At 37.7% G+C, this 23,396-nt stretch overlaps 1 protein-coding gene across 41 annotated transcripts in view; it reads right to left on the minus strand.

Moving 5' to 3' along the window:
• The window catches only part of camta1a (calmodulin binding transcription activator 1a), a 641,759-nt gene that overhangs the window by 104,084 nt on the left and 514,279 nt on the right, over nt 1-23,396 (minus strand). The window lies entirely within an intron of this gene.

Consider the following 23,396-nt stretch of genomic DNA (forward strand, 5'->3'; position numbering starts at 1 on the left):
GGCTGCCTAATATGGGAAATAAGATGTCATATAAATATTTTTTAATCGCAAAATTGTCCGCAAATTGTCTGCAAATTTCCAGTAATTTTTTATCACAATAAAATCATGAAAAACTATGGGGTCTTATAAAAAGGAATAAAATAGATCATGTGACTTATTTGTCTAACACCATTTGCAAATGTATAGCTTGACTGCACAACAAAAATATCCTTCTCAGAATGCATATTTACCAAGGGGCAACCTCATGCTCTCCCTCGTGAAGCAAATTCGGAAGTAACTGAAACTATAATTCATCAAAATTTATGGCTGCATAATAGAGCAAATTTCTATCTACCAATAAATTGGCCAACTTTACAGCAGAAAAAAAAGGTGTTTATAGCCTGGTACAAATAACGATTTTGGTTCATATAGCTAATATTACTGTTCATGACAACTGTGAGGGGGTGAATTTTTTTAAGAACTCATCCGTTGGGTTTCATTATGTTAAGTCTGCATAATTAAGGGCATGGCCCCTTGAGTGACAGCTAGGTCTTGCTGGTCGCCGTCACTTCATCTCAGCTGATTATGGCTGATTGCCCACTGAACTTGGTATATATATTGTATATTTGTTTTGTTTTATGTGGCTTTACACAGTCAGTTGTCTTTTGGAATTATTTCTTACAATTTTCAGATAATATGGCATGCTGTGCACCTAATTATGTTTACAAACCATTCACGTGGCCTACATTTCCCAGGTGAGTGAAATTCCTGTTTACTTTTAAACTATATCTATAAATGTATTTGCTTTATTTAAGATAATTTATCACTTATAATTTTCTTTAGAACTGTAATGCACTTCAGAATCTGACAGATTAATTTGCTGTAGGCAATAGAACAGTCATCTGAAGCATTGTCATACAGTGTTATGCCTGGATTTCATAAATAGCATTGCATTTACTAACACAGACTATATTTTAAGTATTTGGAAGAAATTAGCATTTTTCTCCTGTAGAAAAACATTATAAGAACAATGTTTAGTGGCTCAATGTATTAAGGCAGTGTTTTTAAAATACTTAACACTGGAATTCTATAGTATACAACCAAGCACATGTGGTCAAAACACAAACGAGTCGCAGGTAATGAAGTATTAAGCGTTTCTCCCAAAGAAACGCCCGTCTAAGCAAAATGTCAGCAGGCGTCTGTAGCTCTGCACACGCTCCGCCTCTTTGCCCTTTTTTGGTATCCCCGGGTCGGTGCGATGACACGTGAAGAAAATGGCGACGATTGGCCACGCCTACTGGTAGCTTCTTATGTGTTCTTCAGAAACCTATGGGTGACGTTACGAATACTACATCCATATCTTTTACAGTCTATGACATTTACCCTTTTTCTTCCTCTTTCTCCCTATATATAACGTGTAAATACATGTCAAATATATACCAAGAAATTTAAAAAATAAATATAAATTTTAATCTTACTGTGACATCACTTAACACAAATAAAAAAGTTAAAATAACAAAAATAAACAAATAAAATAAATAAATAATAATAAAAAGAAGACCCCTGGATACCAAAAGTTTGAAAAGTGTTAAAGAAACCCCATCAAACATGTTTAGCTGACCCTCTACTGGTGAGAAGCTCAACATCAATACTAAAAATCCAAAATTTTGTTATATTCACACATTCAAACATTGATTGTATCCCAAGCTAAGCATTCAGCACCTCAGCCTCAGTTTGGTCTACTGCTGTGATCTTCTGATGCCCACATACAGCCACAAACAAACACACACATTTCATGCACAGCTCCTCAGAAAGCTGCACGCGCCACAGGAGGTGCACGAAAATCCCATTCCCAATGGACACACAGTAGGAAATGGCTGAGGAATACAGCATGACTTTCTGACAACTCCTCTCTTTTTGCTGGAGCATGTAAAATCAGCTCGGCCAGTCGGCTTTAGTTTAAAGTTCTCTAATCTATGCCAAAGCCCATCGATTCACACAAAAGTGTAGACGTGTCAGAATATGCCATTTATTTCACATGTCAATACACACACAATGCTCTGGTGTGTTTTACTTGTCTTTGCATCATATGACTACGCGCCAGTTTTGGACAGTTTCTTAGTTGCAGCTGGAAGGACATCTGCTGTGTAAAACATATGCTGGATGAGTTGGCAGTTCAGTCCGCTGTGGCAACCCCTGATGAATAAAGGGAGTAAACTGAAGAAAAATAAAGAAATTAATGTATGAATGAATGATTTACTATCATATAACTATTTGACTACGAAAAGAGACTATCCAAGTACATAATACTGTACAATATTGTGAGATTAAGAATATAGCTATACAGATATAACTAGTGCTTAATTTGTAAATTGTGAGGGGTGGGACTAAAGTACCAGCCTGGGGCCTGTTCCATAAACCAAGTTTAGAGAATAAGTCAGGCTTAGTTTGGTAAATCAGGTTTATTAATGGTGGATTCTGTTACATAAACCAAATTTACGATAGTTCAAACTCAGGCAACTTATGCAGGGAAACTAGCCTGGTCTGGGGCAGCTTAACTCTTAGGCTAAGTCTTAAGTTCAAGCTTAATCAAGGCAATATTAACATTCACCTGCTGTAATTTGATGCCATTTTAATTCACTTAGGTCCAATCTCAATTCTATTTTTGTTCCCCTACCAGTTCCCCTTACCCTTGGCCCTTCCAACCGAGGGTGAAGAGGAAGGACATCAAAATTTCCCCCTAAGAATTGGGCCAGCACTACAACACCTGCACACATCATCATATGTCATCACAATCTCATACTTCATTTGGGATCAGACGATCGCGACTGCTGCAGTGATCCCAGTTGTGTTATTTTTGGTATTTATCTTCAGGAAATCACAAGGCATATATTATGTTATCATAACGATATAATGTGACAATAAGATCGTTACTATACTGTGGATTTACACAGTGGCCATATTCATCAATGTAAACACACCAAAAACAACATTAACATTATAGCAGACGGTAAAAAGCTCATTCCCAGCCACTAGACATTACTGACAGGGTTTTCAAGAGTCATCGAGTGTCAGAATGTTGTGGAACTGCTGTACAGGAGTTATGATTAGGGATTATAGATTTATAGATAGCGGTTTTTATTTTAGCGTTTTGTTTAAAGCATGACAGTAAAACACAAACACTGTTATTAATATATTAAAACATGTGCTTGTTTGTTGCTAAATTCGTAATAATGACAAAAAAGTTTGTGAATCTCCTTACTCCTTACCCCTTGGTTTCGAGTGTGGTCCTAAAAAAATCTTTATTTGAAGGAGTATTTACCCCTTCCCTACACCTTCAAGCTAAAGAGAATTGGGACACCCTTACCCCTTGACGTGAATGCGCAAAAAAGAAGAGTAGGGGTAAGGGGAAGGGCTAAGGGGTAGAATTGGGATTAGGCCTTAACCTCTTAATAATGATTAAAATTTAATTGTCACTTAATAGTATATGTATATACAGGGAATTTTTCTCCAGTAATATTTTTGTGCAAATTTCATGCTTGAAAATTAAGTTCATGACATTAATAATAAAAATAATTGTAATAATTTACATTTAGTCATTTTGTAGATGCTTTTGTCCAAAGTTAGATTGATTTAACAAGGAATTCATCATTAAGGGGCGAATTATCATGAGAAGTGCTAGTAATCCAGCATTTTAAATATTGCTTGGAAAAAAAACATGCCAAAATAGACAAAATAGACAATTATTAATTATAATTAAATTTTTTTTTTTGCAAATTCCTTGCTTGCAAAATAAGTTAATTGCAGTTGTAATAATTATATACATTTATATTTAGTTATTTAGCAGATGCTTTTGTCCAAAGTGACTTACAATTCAGGAGGCATTCAGCGATTCACCAAGAATAGGCAATACACACAAGAAGTGCTAATTATACAAAGGAACTGGCAAGCCTGATTTATAATTTTGCCTGGTCGTGGACCTCTGCTGACTGCGCACGTACCTCATGAAATAGATGAGGTTTTTATACTTGATGCATTTGCCATTGTGATATTCTTTAAAATGACAGGGGGTGATCAAAATAAACCTACTGTAAAATCACACAGGTAAACAGAGAAGTAGAAAAATTCCGGACTAACGCCATAGCATTACTATCATTTAAGATATTTAAACAAATTATTTTTATAAGTTATTTTAATGATTATAGGATTTTTTATAACCATTCAAGATTTTTTAAAATTAAACTTTGATGCATCACTTGCTTTTGTTCATATTTTGGACAGATCTACCTATTAAACTTTATTAAAATAATAATGACAAGAGAACATGGGCTGCTCTATTTTAATTATGGCAAGGATAAAAGCAAAAAAAGTACACTTACTAAAAATTTACATATATTTTTTTTAATTATTATTTAACCTGCCCCAAAATTCACATATTACTATCTGGCTAGTTTCTGTCCTCTACTAAAAGTTAAAAAGGCAATAATGGTTCAACATTCCTGACCATTATCATAATAAAGCCCAGAAAAACAGGGGATCAGTATATTGAAAACCGATAGGTTTACAAATTTCTTTTCCAGTTATCAAAGAAATATTTTGTTTCTTAATTATAGATTTGTAACTATTCAATTGTTTTAAATTCAACATTGTAATATATACATCAGTGTAAAACCTATAAATGGTGGAAAAACATATTTCTGTAATTGTGTACCTGGGTCTCCAGTCTCCTCTTTTGCCATGGCCTCTTTTGGCTTAAACAAATTTATCCCTCAGGTTCTTGCAAAAAAACTTTCCTCCTTTCGTCAGCTGTTGCAATTTCTATCCAATGATTATTGTCTATCTGGTTTTGGCGATCACGCATGGACGAATCATAAAGGTGTCAGTACAGGCGTACCTGTTTCAGACAAAATCTCTTCAAAGTGATTCATATTCAACTCAAATCAAATGGAGAATTAAGTACTTGAGTAAAAAGTGGTGGACTTTTTATATATATATATATAGAGAGAAGAGTGTTTCTACAGGTGGTTTGTCAAGCCCACTCACCTGTTTGAAGCACAGTTTATAAATGTGCAATGTTTTATTTATTTAATAATAATAATAATAAAAAAAAAATAATAATAATAATAATTATATGTGCTTTGAGGTCACAATTTCAAAAACCTTTAGGTTAAAAACATGTTCATCAATGCATTCACTTCATAACCCAGAGCACACTGCCTTCTCTTACACAAAAGTACATGTACACAGAAGGACATGCTTTAAAAAGTGGTAAGAATTGATATATGTGTCAATATCAATGGCAGATACTGCAGTATTGCCCACCTCCTACTCTCCACAGAAATGATAGAGAAAAGCGTGTGGAGTGTTGTTAGCGAATATAACTTTTGGAGGAAAAGGATGGAGCTGGTGTGAAAAAAAGCACGGCGGAGCTCTTCTGCAGGAGCCAGAGGCTGAGGCCTGTGATGTTTAATTCAGCAGCCCGTAATGATGAAGTCAAGAGCCAGCTTTAAATAACTTAGCTTCTAGGGGCAGAACTACTCAGCGCACAAGAGCAAGAGTGTCCGTCGAGCGTGCCGTTATGTGTTTGCCCAGGTGTCAACATGTAGTTCTGTAACAAAATATAAAATAAAAAACTGGAAGACGTACTGTATTCACTTCTATCTTTGGAGATTGCAGGTGCGCAGCAGATCAAACTGGAGTTTACACCGAGCGCAGAGGACAAAATGTAGGTGTTACTGTAAAAAGTGTTGATTCCACCTTGGGTTGCTGCTGCTGTTGCTGTTTGAGTTATTTCGAAGCAGTGGAGGTCTGTCTGTCCATTAGCAGTGTGAGTGTGTGCCCTGAGCAGACCGGGAGCAGGCCGTCTGGGAGCCATCAGGCTGCTGTGATGGAGCTCGCTGGAGTTCGGTGACTCTGCACCTAATGCCCAAAGTCTCTCAGTGGAAGTGCATGTGTCAGTGATGAGCACAGCAAAGTCAGCCAACCCTTGCACATCCACATCCACTCATCAGTCTAACACTGGCGGTTAACCAGAATACAGTGTGTAGGGTTTTCGGTGATGGTGTCTCTATCAGGTTTTCATCTACTGTAACTGACCATTTTCATTGTTTTTAGTTGATAATACCAACAAGAACTAGTATAAAGTATAGGAGTGTAACAAATCATGGTTGATCTGTGATCTGTACGGATCAAAACCCACTTCGGAATACACATGGCCAGCAGATTAATAACTGTTTTAAACTTGTAGGTTAATCCAACAATTATAACACCTGCAGAGAGATCGCCTCCCACGTTATTTAAATCACGTGTATAAAAGTTCTGGCTTCCCTGTAAAATATCATGATGACAGAAAAAGTTGTGGTGGGACCTACTTAAATGCTTTCTTAGGTTATTAATTAAAGTTTGTTTTTGTCACTGTTTGTTTAACCTGCATTACTGCATTCAGTGTAAAGCTACACAATTAATTAGATTTGAAGAATATCCCTAAGACACCTCACAAAACTTTTATTATTATTACACATTATTATTTATTTATTTATTATTATTATTATTAATAATAATAATAATAATAATAATAATAATAATAATAATAATAATAATAATAATAATATATTTATTACTAAACATTTATAATTATTTTACATCTCAAAAAGTTTTGTTAAATCTACTATGTATAATAATAATAATAATAATAATAATAATAATATTAAAATAATGAAGAATTCCCAGTGCTGGGTTAAGACTGGAAGGGCATCCACTTCATAAAAAAAAACATATGTCGGAGTAATTTTTGGTTCATTCCACTGTGGCGACCCCTGATAATTCAGGGAATATGCCGAAGGATAGTGAGTGAGTGAATGAATGAATGATGAATAATGAAGAAGAAGAATGCATTATTTTCTAAAAAACATTTCTCAAAGGAATATTTCTGTCAAACATTTCTGTCATCATGTACAATCATTATGTTCTTTAAATAAAAGAATTTTCACCTTTTGGACTTTCCTTGGAGTTTCAGTGGAATGACAGACACCACGTAATTTGTTCAGGAGATAAACTAAAGTTTTATGGCTTTGAAAGCAACACAAAGGTGAGTGCAGTAAATGAATGAGAAAATTGTCATTTTTTGGTTGAACTATCACTTCCACATTTATAAAATAGCCTTCACACATATTTTTATAGGTCCAAAGGTGTTTAAAGGATTTTACAGAAAAAAAGAAAGAAAATAAACTACATATTCTTTATCTTTTATTCTTTTTTAAGCGCAAGTTGGACCACATTGGAAATTTATGCTGTTGTAAGCTGTTTTTGTTAAAGCTGGGAAGCCTGAGCTTGGCTTTTAATGCTAAACGCAAGTCATAGCCAGAGTTTAAACCTTGTATACAAGAATTACAATATGCATAATACGCTGAGGCCATCAATGATTTATATTTTAGGGAGCAGGCTCTGTACGGCAAGGCATTCTTTGAGTGCCAGGACTTCAGGGTCCCGATTAAATCACAGATAAGCCGATAGGATCAGGGACAACGGATAAAAGAAGACAGCATCTCTAGCCTTAAGATGCTTCGGCACAAGCCTCAGTGGAATCTGGAAATGGCTTAGCGGTTCAAATTTTGAACCAAAAGCAGTCAAATAAAACTTTTTTTCCCATGTAATTCACCATTGCATCAGCAATATGAGCTACAAAATCAGTATGCTGCAATATTCAGTTGAGCACTGAGAGGTCTGAGAGCGCACTGACCGCTCCAGCTGGAGGACCCCAGAGTGCAGGCACTCAGGAGACCCCCAGTGCCTACACACATAAACCCTGGTCTCCCGGGACCCCGAAACGGTCAGTAGTTGCTTAGCGACCAGCAGAGCGAGTTAAGCCACTTTAAAAGGAAGGGAGAGAGACAGAGGGTGCTGGAACTGCCATGAGGTGAAGAAGAAGAGAACAGGAGGGAGGAATAAGTAAATTGACAAAAGGGCTGAAACAATGCAAGAAGAACTAAAATCAACTAAATTACCTAGGAATGTTTTGATTTGTGTGTGTGACTGCCAGATGAATGTGAATATATGTTTTGTTTTGTTTTCAGAGATGGATGGCAATGATCTTCTAAAATGCATTATATGTTTAAATGCTAAATAATTTAGGAAATTTATGGAAACCTGCTTCTTGAAAATGTAATGTGCAATAATAAACAGACACTTAACAATCATTGTTTACACAGACACACACAAAATTGATCATATTACAATGAATATCTTTACATGGACGCCAGTAATTGAATTATTTGACTTAACCTGAATAAAACAATAATATGATTAAGGTGTTCACATGAGTTGAATGTTCCTTTCATGATCCAGTTTTACATGTTATAGCACATGCTATACACGTTTCCTCTGGAGTTTCATATAATTTCGGGTGTTTCATTTTTAATTTGTCAATTTTAGCTGCAGTTTGTTACTTTCACTTTCATTTGGGAACATTTCATGCATGCCCCCCATTACAAACGGCATATTGGATGTAAAGAAAACCTCCACATTTCACGGTGTGTGTTTGGGGTCCTTTTCTGACTTGGTAGGTGCAGAGAATAGTGTCAAACAACCCTGTGTGTAACTGTCTGTACTGCACTTCAATAATGCTAAAATCAACATACTCCATGTCTTATTTCGATTTCTGTTTAGTTTGATTATGACCTTAATCAGATTAAATGAATCAAAAATTGCTGTTTAAATGGTAAACTCTTAATCAGAGTATTATCTTAATCGTATTAAAATCATATTATTGGTGTCCATGTAAACGTACTCAATGATTTCTAAAGGATTATTTAACACCGAAGACATGAAAACATTTAGCTGAAAGTTCAGATTTCAATCACAAGAACAAATTATTTTCTAAAAATAGATTAAAATAGAAATGTCTCATTAATATTTGTTAACAATATGACCTTATTTGATATTTCTTTAATATCAAATAAGCTTTGGAAAAACATAGGAAACGTCTTCTGAACTGCTGAATGACAGTGTAGACACACAAGCATAATTAATCAGTAATGAACTGTAACTTTCTACCCCTTTGTCATTTCTGTTGATATAATAAAACTAAATTATGTTAACCAATAAGATCACAGTTCACTTTCCAAAATCCAAAAACATTCATTCTAACTTTTAAAAAACACAGAATACGTTCATTGTTAGATCAGGCTGGTTCTTTAGTTTCATTTTTTACATTTCATGTTGTGACATTGTTTTTACTCTGAACGAATAATCTCTTATTGTTATATCTATATTGTTAATCTCACATTAATATTAACAGTATTGCACAGTATTATGTACTTCTACAGTCTCTTTTCTATGTGTGTATCAAATAATTATATGTTTCTAATTCATTCATTCATTCATTCATTCATTCATTCATTCATTCATTCATTCATTCATTCATTCATTCATTTTGCTTTGGCTTAATCCTTTTATTCTTCAGTGGTCTCCACAGTGGAATGAACCACCAACTTCTCCAGCATATGTTTTACATAGCAGATGTTCTTCCAGCTGCAACCCAGTACTGGGAATCATCCATCCACACACATAAACTAAGGCCAATTTAGTTTATTCAATTCACCTGTAGCGCATGTCTTTGGACTGGGGAAACCGAAAGACACAAGAACATGGACAGAACATGCAAACTCCACACAAAAATGCCAACTGACCCAGCTGGGATACGAACCAGCAACCTTCTTTCTGTGAGGCCACAGTACTAACCACTGAGCCACCATGTCGCCCCAATCCAAAAACATAGATGGATAAATTCTGCATGTCAATGTGACCCAACTCAAGTTGCATTTAAAGGCTGGAAAACACTAAATTGACGGTTGTCCACATGTTGCTTCTCGTCTCATGTCAGAGGGAGTTTGCCCAGTTCACCATGCAGAATCGCCTTTGACCGTCAGTGAATAAGAACACTCTAATTGGCTGTTTGACTATGAATCAGAGCATGACAACAAAAAATAAAAACTAAAGCTAAAATGAAACTATGCAAATGACGTAAGTCAAGAGGAAAAACAAAGAAGTGTTATTTAGATTCGTTGCACTTCTTAAATATTTGCAAACTACATAGAGTACTAAACCTCTTTGCACAAGCGAATCTATCTGTGGTGAACAGGAAGTAAAGTGAAAAATGGTACAAAAGTGCTGCTTTGTTATTGGTTAGTATGTGTGCTGGTTTCCCTTTGTGGAATAAATACAGTACTGCTGCCCCCAACATGTTCAGCAAGATACATACTTTTATGCAGAGGTAGATAGTACATTCCTGTTTCAGTTGACTGTCATCTGTTTGGTGTGTCATGGAGACAACATGAGGTGACAGCAAAAACCAACCCAGGCTCATTCTGAAAACGTACCTCTATATACATTTTTGAAGAGCACCTAATACGTCCCAGGAGTTACGTTTTTTTTGCAGTTTTTGTTTTCGCGAATCCACTAAAAGTCGCTGTGTATGCTTGTTTAGATCTCAAATTTCTCTCGCAAGTGCCATTTGCACCTGCTGTTCTCGCGTAAATCCACTAGAGGCCTGAATGACTGACTGACAGACCGATCAACTGAGCCACCCTCCTCCTTCCCTAAACTCAACCAATATTGTTTTCGAAAGCACTGATTGACCAGTGCCCACCCTCTTCCCTAAACCCAACCGACAGTGTTTTCAAAAGCAATCCAGAAAAAAAGAAAAGCCCTCGACTGTTTTTTACCAAATTTTCAGATTTTACCACATTCTCACCGTGTTATTTAATTGTTTATTTCATTTTTCATTGTTCTTCACCATACTTAAACCCTGCCATCATGGTTAACTTCTCTCTGTGTCCCAAGTCTATGGTCGTACATGGCGAGCTAACAGGACAAACTGGTAACAGTGGGAAAGCTGTCCATACAGAGTTAAGAGGTCAGTTGGTAAGCGAGAAAAGGAACAGTATCATAACCGCCCTGTATCGTTTGTTTTAAAGACGTACAACTGACTACATAATTTGTGATCTCTAAAAATGTAGATAGGGCTATGTTTTCAGAATGAGCCTATAATAGCAAAACCTGTTCTTTGATGTCAGACTGTGTATCCCAAATTTAAGACATGTTCTTACTTCTACTAACTGACAATTGCACACTGAAGGTCAGTCACCATTACACAGAAAAAAAAATCCTTCTCAGTATGAAAGTGTGGTGCACAGCGACCCAAAAATCTCACACTATCAACAGCAGCCAGCTGCCCTCTGAGATCTCCCCCAGTCCAAACTCACGGCCGTGACAGAAAGCGAGCAGACCTGCTGCCGGTAATAGGAAATTAATTGAGATCATCAATATGGTATTAATCATTAAGGCACAGGTGCTGAGATGGCACTTCTGCCTGAGTGAGCCTGTTAGCGATGCATGCGTTTAAAAAGTTTGACCTGCTGTTCGGCAAATGTGTGTGGAGGAGCAAGGGCGAGAGAGAGAGAGAAGGAATGATAAAGACAGAGAAAAGCGAGTCTGTTCTGTGCTTATTAAGTCTGTTGACCAACACGCAGGCAAGGTGTCACAGCAAAACACATCACCATGAACGTCGATGTCATTCTGGTGAGCAAACACAAAATCCATCGGCAGCGTCCGTCCCTTGGCGAGGTGTGCTGTGGACAGACGTCACTCAGCGTTAATCAGGCAAACACAGCACAAATTGAAGCGACTACATTAAGTGGTTGAGCACGGCACGTCTCCAAACAGTGCAGGGTGTCTAACCAAGCGGACATTCCACTACATAAATTAAACATGCCGCGGCTTGATAGCGCTCACACTTAGATGATGTACGGAGGCTGGGATCGATGCGCAGAAAGGAGCGGCTCGCTGAGCGGTGGAGAAAAAGACACGTGGCGCGACTGAATGCCGCCTGGCGTGGGGTCCGGCACCACACTTAACTACGCTGAATATCAAACAAGCAGCAGGACAGGCGGAGGAGTCTTGACGAGCTCACTCGCATGGGTGTAAGGGTTGAGCTTATGAAAAGTTTATGAGTTCTGCTCAAAACAGATTGATTCGGGGTTAAAGCAAATACCAAGCCAGAAAAGCCCTGAAGCTGAGAGAGGGGGATTGGGAAAAGACAAAAGCAAAGAGAGAGAGAGTGAGAGGAGAGAAAGAGAGAAACAGAGAGAAGAGAATGTGACATGGGTCAGGCCTAAAGAAATAGCTCTCTGAAATCAGTGCTATATATATATTTATCGAAGGTCGGTCTGAAAACTATAATCAAAAATTTATTTTAGGGTTCTTTACATAGATCTTTTAAAAAATTGTACAGTTCTTTCAGAAAATACCATAAACATTAAAGGGAATAAATAAATAAATAAATAAATAAATTATATATATGTGTGTGTGTGTGTGTGTGTGTGTGTGTGTGTGTGTGTTTATGTATGTATAAGAGGTGTGACATGAAGCTTACTTCACAAGATGGAAAATATTTTATTCCACTATAAACTTGTTATGAATGTTTTACATTTATTTACATAGAGGCATAATGCAAAACAGTGCTAAATATTTTGCTATAAACTCTACTGACTGACTTCTTTCCTGTACTATTTCATATGAGTATCGAACTCCTTTCCACAAACTGAACTTAAAAAAAAAAATGTAAGTATCATGTCATTTGTGGTTTAAAATTTTTCAAAAGTTTCACTTTCATTCAGCAACAGCTTTTTTTTCCGGACAGCATAAACGTGTGTTCGGTGATGATGCAGCTAAAAGTCTGACACAACAATAATAGTTTGATAATGTCGTTTACATGTCTGTACTGCGGGTGATATGCAACTTCGAGGCCAGCCTGTTAGGTGTGTGCAAAGCACTTGATATGTGGTTCTAATCCTGCAATCCTCAGTGCAAAATATACCCTCATGCTTCATCATAACATCACAACTCACAAGACAACTTTTCACCTTGATGAGAAATCTTGTCGCGATTTAGTCTAGCAATATCTAGCGATCTATCCAAGTTTTAGGAACAATAAATAATAACTTGACTTCTAGCTGATTAATTGGTATCGGAAGTGGCTTATATGAGGCAAATGTCTCTAGAATATGCTTATTTTACAAAAATAAAACATTATAATGCCTTGATTTTTAATTATTTAATTAGAACAGTAAGGTCTGACTTTGCGTAGACAAAAGTCTTGTCACTTAATAGAAATAATGTACAATATAGAATATAAAGTGATGGTGCAGTGGAAAAAAAGAATTACTATTTTGCATGACTCCCATGAGCTCTGGAGATCTCTTACAACCCTCCACACTGAATGTAACCCCAAACCATTATTTTTTCCTTCACCAAACTTGACAATTGTTGTAAGAATCTTGGGTCAATTCAGATTCCAAAAGGACTTCTGCAGTATTTATGATGATTGGGATGCAGTTAATTCATTTGAAAAATCTACTTCTGCCCCTTTTCCAAATGATCTACTCAACCCAAGCTATTTCTAGATTGAGCCTGGGTTGGATCTACTAGAATATATGTTCACTATTTAGTTTTTTTCTTCTGTTGAAAACTGATGAGAAAAATATTTTGAAGAAAGTTGAAAACATGAAACCATTAACATCTATAGACAGAAAAACAAATACCATAAAAGTCAAGGGTTACAGGTTTCCAGCTCTCTTCAAAATATCTTCCTTTGTGTTCAATAGAAGAAAGAAGGTCAAACAAGTTTAGAACAAGTGATGGGTGATCGAATAATGGCAGAATTTTCAGTTCAAGGCCTCTTTAACTATAACATAAATAATATGTGTCAAAATTGTACAAACTATCTGTACAGACCCACACTTCTTTGAGTAAACTTGAGTATTCCTCTCAGTATGTTACTTCACACAACTCAAAACAATAAAAATGGTAATAAAATACTTTCTTTCCCAGTGTTGGGTTGCAGCTGGAAGGGCATCCGCTATGTAAAACATATGCTGGATAAGTTGGCGGTTCATTCTGCTGTGGTGACCCCAGATTAATAAAGGGAGTAAGCCGAAAAGAAAATGAATAAAATAATTTCATTTCATGTTTTAAAACTGTGTTAGTCATTTTTGAAACGTGTTGTATTGGGAAAAGAATCAATGTAAAGCCTTAGAGTTTCACTTTAGATTTTCCCAGTCATATATTAGGGTTTGACATGCCACTAAATAAAGATCTAATTTTCTTTTCTGTGTGACATCTCTTTATGTCTATTCCAGGAGACGTTTGAATGTGACTCTAGCTGAGAGATGTAGCCAGTGTGTCAGCAGTCAGCGTGAGGGTGTTTAACAGGCTTGCCCATATGTTTGACCTCTCTGCGATCAGTATCTTCAAACCTCGGGGCCTGCATGTGGTCACCACAGGTGAGGAACAGATGTGGAGAAAAACACTGGCTCAGGTGTCTTAAAAGTCAACAGACACTGGCTTGTCAGTAATCATTAGCCTGCGCTCTGTTTGTTGATGGCTTACTACAGTATACGGGATCCATCTTTAAGTCGAGGAGTGTTGTATTTCAATGCTGCTATATACTTTCCTGATGTGTTACTGTATGTCAGTCTTATAAGAAAAGTGTGCTCTTTTAATCTAAAATCATAACTTAACCTGTGCAAAGATACATTAGGATTCAGAGACATATTCAGAGACAAGCGTGAAATCCCAAATTTCCATAATACTCAATTTTGCTTGTGGTGTTAGATAACAGACGCTGACAGATTCAATCGATTCTTTCTGTCGTTGAGGTATTGTGCTCCACATGAGCCACACTGTCCCACTGTGAAATAATAGGGGAAGTGATGTCATCAAACGCCACTGTCTTCAAAAGACAAGGGTGGCGAGGGAGCAGGACTCTTTGATGTGGCCCCTTGAGGGGTCTCTAGCCAGCCTGCGATTGAGAACAGAACTGGAGTCTTCAGAGAAACGGGCCCTGGGCTCTCCTCTTCCCCATCCCCATACACCCACCCACCCACACCCACACACTCCGTGATCAATAGTGAGTCTTAATCAATCTCAACAATGCCTAAATCACTCCTCCTTACCCTCTGCCCTGTCAGACACACACAGACTACTTTAAAAGGCAAATACATGTGTGACAGTGCATTTGTTCACACAAAACAAAACACACTGCATTTGATGTTAAGTGGTTTAGGCAGGTGATCTGGGTGATCTTCAGATCCTTTCTAAGATGTTTCATTACTATTTAATTGCTCTTTTCTCAGCAATCAAAGTGATTTACACACCACCAGTGTGCAGCATAAACCTGGACACCAGAACACCCACCACAAACTACTATAGTATGGGGATAGTTGGTGGTCAGTCTGCAAATTTGACCAGGATACTAAGATCACACCATATTCTTTTCAGAGGACATCCTAGGATTATTTACCGAGGACCTCGGTTTAACATCTGACCGAAAAGACAACGCTTTTTTGACAGTATAGAGTTCCCATCACTATACTGGGGCACTAGGAGTCACACAGACCACAAGGTGCGCACCTCTTCCAGCAGCAACCTAGTTTATCTCCCATCCACTTAATGACTATTCTCAACCTTGCTTATAGCTTCAGTGGGCAACCATGATAATGCTGCAGAGTGACCGGATGTTTTCAGTGGATGTTGAGCAATTTCTATAATGTTTTCACGCATGCTAGAGTGTTCTGGTGGTCATCATTTAATCACTACACAGTAATATATTTGTTATGGTGCTGTTGCTTTAATCCATTGGTTGGGTGTTCTAAGTGGTATTTAGTATATTGGTCTTTAGGCTATGATCTTCCTTTTAGGTCACTAGACATCATTACACTCTTTTGAGTTGTTTTTGGTGTGTTCTGTGTAGTTATCAGTGTTTGTCTGCTAGGTCATTTCTATTATGTTTTTACGGTTGCTAGAGTGCTCTGATGATCACTATTTAATTATTAGATTACACAGTGATATACAGTATAGGCATTTTACTGCTCCTTTCCCGTGAAAAACACCACACCATGGGTGTTAAGTGGTTTAGGCAGGTGATCTGGGTGATCATTAGATAATTTCTCAAATCTTTTATTACTATTTAATTGCTCTTTTCTCAGCAATTAGAGTGCTTTACAAACCACCGATGTGCAGCATACACCTAAACACCCACCACAAACTAGTATAGTATGAGATAGTTAGTGGTCAGTCAGCAAATTTGACCAGGATACTGAGATCACACCTTATTCTTTTCAGAAGACATCCTTGGATAATTTTTTATGGCCACAGAGATCCAGGACCTCGATTTAACATCTGACCAAAAGGACAACGCTTTTTTGACAGTATAGAGTTCCCATCACTATACTGGGGCACTAAATGTCACACAGACCACAAGGTGAGCAACTCTTCCAGCAGCAACCTAGTTTTTCTCCCATCCACTTAATGACTGTTCTTAGCCTTGCTTATAGCTTCAAGTGGTGGGCAACCAAGATAGCGTTGCAGAGTGACCAGATTTTTTTCAGTGGATGTTAGGTCATTTCTATGATGTTTTTACGGTTGCTAGAGTGTTCTGGTGGTCACTATTTAATAACTAGTTTACACAGTGATATATTTGTAATGGTGTTGTGGCTGTTAATCCCTTGGTGGGGTGTTCTAAGTGGTATTTAGGTTATCAGTCTTTAGGCTTTGGTCTTCCTTTAGGTTCACTAGAGCACCACTAGACATCACTACACTCTTTTGGGTTGTTTTTGGTGTGCTCTGTGTAGTTAGTAGTGTTTTCATTGGACGTTAGGCTAGTTTTTTTTGTTTTGTTTTTTTTTCAGCCTTGCTTATAGCTTCAAGTGGTGGGCAACCAAGATAGCGTTGCAGAGTGACCAGATTTTTTTCAGTGGATGTTAGGTCATTTCTATGATGTTTTTATGGTTGTTAGAGTGTTCTGGTGGTCACTATTTAATTGCTACATTGCACAGTAATATATTTGTTTTGGTGTTGTGGCGGTAAATCCATTGGTTCGGTGTTCTAAGTGGTATTTAGGTAAGTCTTTAGTCTTTAGGCTTTGGCCTTCCTTTTGGATCACCAGAGCATCACTAGACATCACTACACTCTTTTGAGTTGTTTTTGGTGTGTTCTGTGTAGTTATTGGTGTTTTAAATGGATGTTAGGCCATTTCTAGGATGTTTTCACGGTTGCTAGAGTGTTCTGATCGTCACTATTTAATTACTAGGTTAGACAGTGATATATTTGTTATGTTGTTGTGACTAATCCATTGGTTGGGTTTTCTGAGTGGTCTTTAGGTTATTGGATCTTAGGCCATAGTCTTGCTTTTAGGACACTAGACATCACTACACATCACTACACTCTTTTAGGTTGTATTTGGTGTGTTCTATGTAGTTATTAGTATGTTTGCAGGAAGGTTGCAAGATTACAAGTGCTTGCATAGCATTTGCCACAGTATTTTAGCATTTCTGAAAGTCTATGAAGGTGACACAGTGGCTCAGTGGTCCCCTCACAGCAAGAAGGTAGCTGGTTCGAATTCCGGATGGACCAGTTGGCATTTCTGTGTGGAGTTAGCATGTTCTCCCTGTGTTCACGTGGGTTTCCTTTAGGTGCTCCGGTTTCCCCCACAGTCCAAAGACATGCACTATAGTGAATTGGATGAACTAAACAGCGTATGAGGGTGTGAATGAGTGTGTTTGGGTGTTTCCCAGTACTGGGTTGTAGCTGGAAGGGCATCCACTGTGTAAAACATATGTTGGATAAGTTTGTGGTTCATTCTGCTGTGGCGTCCCTGATAAATAAGGGACAAAGCTAAAGGAAAATGAATGAATGAATATATAAAGGTCTAGAAGGTTTAAATATGTAACATTACTTTGTTTGTTTGTTTGTTTGTTTGTTTCTTTCTTTCTTTCTTTCTTTCTTTCTTTCTTTCTTTCTTTCTTTCTTTCTTTCTTTGTTTGTTTGTTTGTTTGTTTGTTTGTTTGTTTGTTTGTTTGTTTGTTTGTTTGTTTGTTTGTTTGTTTGTTTGTTTGTTTGTTTGTTTCTTTCTTTCTTTCTTTCTTTCTTTCTTTCTTTCTTTCTTTCTTTCTTTCTTTCTTTCTTTCTTTCTTTCTTTCTTTCTTTCTTTCTTTCTTTCTTTGTTTGTTTGTTTGTTTGTTTGTTTGTTTGTTTGTTTGTTTGTTTGTTTGTTTGTTTGTTTCTTTCTTTCTTTCTTTCTTTCTTTCTTTCTTTCTTTCTTTCTTTCTTTCTTTCTTTCTTTCTTTCTTTCTTTCTTTCACAATTACTTCAAAAACAAACATCTTTTGTGTCCCACAGAAAATTGACCTTCAGGTTCAAAACAGCGAGTAAATGTTTTTGAACAACCACTTTAAACTTGAGAGAGAAAAAAAACACGATTAATTAAGCCTTTTAGTAGTTCGTAGCTGCCTTAACAAGCACCACTAATCATTATGAGAAACAGTAGATTAGCTAATAAAGGAACACATTGCTGAAAGAAATGAAACAAAACAACAGCTTTGATTTGCCCGTCGAATGGCGCTGACCACAAACATCACCATTGATAGACAGGTTCAGCATGACTCGGCTCCTCTCAGCCCTTTCTGGTCCGATTTAATTGGCTGAGTGCTCTTGTTATGAATTGATGAGGAGAGGAAGGACTCGGCAGGGAGCGTTACAGAGGTAGCATTAAAGAGCATTACTTTAACAACGCACCTGCCTCATACGGAGAGAATCAGTTCATACTGAAATAATTAAGGCAGAATAAAAAAAGCATCAATCAAGCCACTGAGCATGTGCAGGAAACCACCGCAGGAAGAGACCTCCGCTCCATTTGGTATCGTCTGGGGCTTACGGCCTAATTTGTTTACATCCATAATACATTCAAAGGATTTATCTAACTTGCAAATGAGCTTTCATTTACTGGTCCGAGAGGTACTGTGGAGTGCAGGGAGCAGTGGATAAAGAGAGGAAAGGTGTGGAGGAGTAGGAACAGCTGGCAGGGCAGAGGAAGATGAAGGGCGGAGGTGGATTTAACCCTTTAGAAGCACCGAGGAAAGCTTTCTGGGTCACCAGCGCTTTGTGCAGGCATGTGAGCGTTTTAACAAATACACATCGCATCTGGCTGGATCAAATCAGATCAGGCTTGGATGCTGGCCATGCACAAGCACTGTCTACTGAAGTCAAAGGTCACACAGACAATCCCTGGACCGGTTTCAAGGACAACATCGAAAAATGACAACTCTGTAACAGACTGTCTCGTGTCCAGACACACTCTGATCATATGCCAAATGCCAGGATGACAAAAGGTGTGTGTGTGTACGAGGACGGGATGCTCTCTGAAGAGAAGAGAGTAAATGGCTGGTAAAAGGTCTCCTCGACACTGCTGTAGGGGTTGTTGAGTCTGTGCCCTCTCCACACTGATATGCTCAGAAAGTGTTTTCTGTGGCAGGAGGCACAACTTTAACCAGCGACGTGAAAGCAAACTGCCACATTTATTGATGTAAACACAATTGCATCAGATTTGATATGAAGTTTTAAAGTATGTCTGCATTTTAAACTTCTAAAATATAATGTAAAAATGTGAAATGACTGTATATTAGAAGAGATTAACAGATTTAAGAAGTATATGAGGGAAGTTGATTTGGGAAACAAATAAAATGTTGGTGAAAGATACAGACTTGACTGACAAGTGTAAAATAGTTATCTGTTTATTATTTTTAGTTTTAAAACACATACGTTTTGCTACGGTTACACCGTCTGTCCACACTATGCCAGAGTTATCAGAGTTTTTTTTTTAAACGCAGCTGCTCCATGTTAGTGTGGATGAGGGAAAACGGAGGTGGAGCTGCTAACATTTGCCGATCTGATTGGGGCTTTTTCCTCAAAACTAAGTAGCCTAAACAAAGATCAGTTCTGCATGGTCTTCTTGTAAGTTCAGACTTTTTTTTGATATGAAGTATGATATGGAGAATAAACTCCCGAGGACACGTTGGGTGAATCTACAAAGGGAACAGTGTACTTTATAACCTCATTCACATCACCCAAACTATGTTGTTTCACTTTCTTAACAATAAAATGAAAATATGATATGAGGAACTGCCTATTTTCAATTTAATTTTAACAACTTAACAGACACCAAAAATGTTGAATCATCGTGTAGCTACATATTCATATGACCATCATCTTCACTGTATGCATATTTAAAACAAAACAGAGCTGCTAACATATCTGCCTCCTTTCAGTTTCATTGAAAATACGAAACATACCCTTTCTTTTGCTGGATGTCAGTTTTAATAATCAATAATGGCCAGTATAAAAGGAAAAAGTACAATAAGTTTATACATTATAAGAAAAAAATGCGAGCAATCAGTTAAATGAGCAGAATCAGTGTACGGTTACATTGATTAATATATTAACTTATCTTTGTGTTCAGCCAAAGCACGTTACCTAAGAACAAGTAATATATTCAAAAGACCAAAGTCAGGAAATATGTTGTTAGATATAGACAACAAGATTAATAAAATATCACGTTTAACAAATATAGTCTGACGTTCACTGCTCTCATCGTTGGAGTGCATGCCATTGTGTGTGTGTGGTCACAGGATGTGCGTTTTCAGTGGTATAGTGTGGACAGAGATATTTTCAGAAATGCTAAGTGAAAAGCCAGAAAGGATGAGGATCATTTTCATTCTTAAACGCTGTTTTAAAACTAAAACATATTAGTGTAAACAGGACCTAAGACAAAAGAATAATAATTAGTGTCACATCTTGGCTGGAAAGGTGAGAATGTGTGAAGAGCAGACAAAACATTAAAGGGGACGCTTTTGACACAAAACCGGAGACACCAGACTGAATGGATGTCTAGACTATGTGAAAAAAACATCAGCTGTCATTTTAGAGTCTTTTCTACATACAAATCCTCATGCCTTGGTCATAAAAATATTTATTACAAGTAAGACTTAGAGTTTCCAAAAAATGTGATCATACCTATGCACTGTAAAACCCAATAGTCAACTTGAACGAGTGACTGTTGATGAATGAAACGAGCGTAGTTAATTCAAAATTCACTAAAAGTTAATAAATAAGTTATTCTACTCATTTGAAAAGAGTTTTAAACTCAGTGTTGAAGGTAATGAGTTAATTACATACCTCATTGCTTCAACTTAACTGGAGTAAGTTCACAGTACTCATATAGATTAGTTTTTTTTTAACTCATGGTTTGTAACAATCGGTTTCCTTAAACGGTTTGAGTTGCCTTAACCTATTGGGTTTTACAGTACTCAGTTGGTTTGAGTTCTCTTTATTTATCGGGTTTTACTGTGCTCAAATTGTGTTTTTATTCAAATGAATTTAGTTCACAGAACTCATTAGGATTAGTTCTTCAACTTAAATGGTTTGTTTTAATCAGTTTCCTCAAATGGTTTGAATTACCTTAACTTATTTGGTTTTACATTGTGGTTTTAGCTGCATTGGGATTCTAGAATGCAGAGAGTTTGATTTATTTACTTTTCTTTTCCATAAAGACATGTTATCTATGTCTTGTTAATATATTGAGTTATATATAAACTTTGCGCTAATGACTCAATGACTTCATGATAACAAACTGCCAAGTGTCTGCTTTCAAATGACACCACATGTATGCTTATAGTGCTAAGGGTTCATGAAATGTATCTATTTAAGTTTGTGGTCATGAAGGTTGACAGGTTGAATCTAGTATTCTTCTGCACCCTTCTTAAATGCAAAGATTTGAAATTGAGGGGACTACGTACGCTTTCAACAACCCATGTCTGTCCATAAGTCATAAGAGCGATACTGTTGTTGGATAAGGATCAGATGATTGGAATTGCATGGCAAAACTTTATTTGTAATGTGCCTGACTGAATGAAAGTTCAAGTTTTCATAAATTCATTATATTTTAGACCGCATTGTGAATCATATTAAACTTGCTGCCAAAATATTGAAACAGTGTCAAGCATTTTGTCATCTTACAGTGTGTTTGCAATGCCATTAATAAAAACACTAAGTGAAACACTGTTTGTGTGTTCCTAATAAAATAAAGACATGGCACTATTGGAGATATATCATTCATTGTGGTTGCTGTGTATTTCTTTCCCTGTGTATTCTTGTGGTTGCTGTGTATTCTTTCCCCAGACTCAAACATAAACTACATGGCACAGCACTCACCATCACAAGTATCAAAACACATGATATGCTGTAGACGAGGGTGTGGATTTGACATTGAGTGCTTTCATGGATCAACTGCTTCTTTGCTATATTTTTCAAACAAAAAAAATATAAGAGAGCAATGGAGTCTGGAGGTTCACGAGAGTCTAGAGAATTGAAGGACGGTTAGCTGGTGTGCTGTTTTCATGTGCGCAAGCATGTGTGTGAAAAAAGGTCAGAGAGACAGAGTGTTTTGTGGGAAGAGGACAGGAGATCTGAGGATTCTCAGAACTGCAGAGAGCCGAACTCCTGCTGAGATTCAGTCCTAGAAACGGAGGGGCTTCCGGCTAAACATTCATACTTCTGCTAAACCACCGTCACACACACGCACACACAAACTGTGATCTCGAGTCATAAACACGCTCTCTCTCTCTCTCATATATTTTTGACCATTCGCACCAGCATATGCACCCAAACGCATCACATACACTAAACATACGACTGTGTTCTCACAGACGACTATGTCTCCGCCCACCTCAGTCTTCTCCATCTGAACGGATGGGGTCAGTGTCGCCCCATGCACACACATACTACTATGTGTGGCTCAGCAAATGCTGAGCCAATATCTTACATAGATATGGCAAGGGCACTGATGAGAGAGAGAGCGAGTGGGACAGAGAAAGAGAGACAGAGAGGATAAAGGAGAAAAAAAATCAATACCATATCTCAACACTAAGCACAAACCAAGCCAAAGCAGCAGGAGTGTGCAGCTTGCTACATAAACTGGACAGCTTCATCAGGCTTCTTCGGCACACCAAACACACACACAGTATTTCCTTTCATTTCACGCGGGCTTAGGAAAGCGTGTGCATGTGCCTGCTGGGTGTTGCTTGGCTCACCAAACGGAGGATCTAATGCCGCACCTCCATTCCCCCTGTCCAAACACTCCGGTTTCTCCCTCTCTCACACACAAACATACACACACACACACACACACACACACACACACACACACACACATACTGACCGAGCCCTCAAAATACCCGCTCTAAAAATAGCCTGCAGGGAGGCGTCGGGCAGGCTATTATTATTACGCACACGTCTCGCCCGCCCCTACCAAGGAAGGGGACTAGACTAATGCTTTTTCTGGTGCAGGCAATTAAAAAACTATTTGTCACCTGCCTAGCGCTGATGTTCGGGCCCCTGGCGCAGGATTACAGGGGCCCCCTGATCAGTCCGGCCTGGAGTTAAGATGGACAAATGAGAGATGGGAGGGAAGAGAGAGCTGATAGAGGAATGCGAGAGCAGAGAGCAGGCCTGAGAGGGTTCCTGATTTA

Source organism: Danio rerio, chromosome 23 (genome assembly GCF_052040795.2).
Source record: "Danio rerio strain M-AB ecotype USA chromosome 23, GRCz13ab, whole genome shotgun sequence".
NCBI lineage: Eukaryota > Metazoa > Chordata > Actinopteri > Cypriniformes > Danionidae > Danio > Danio rerio.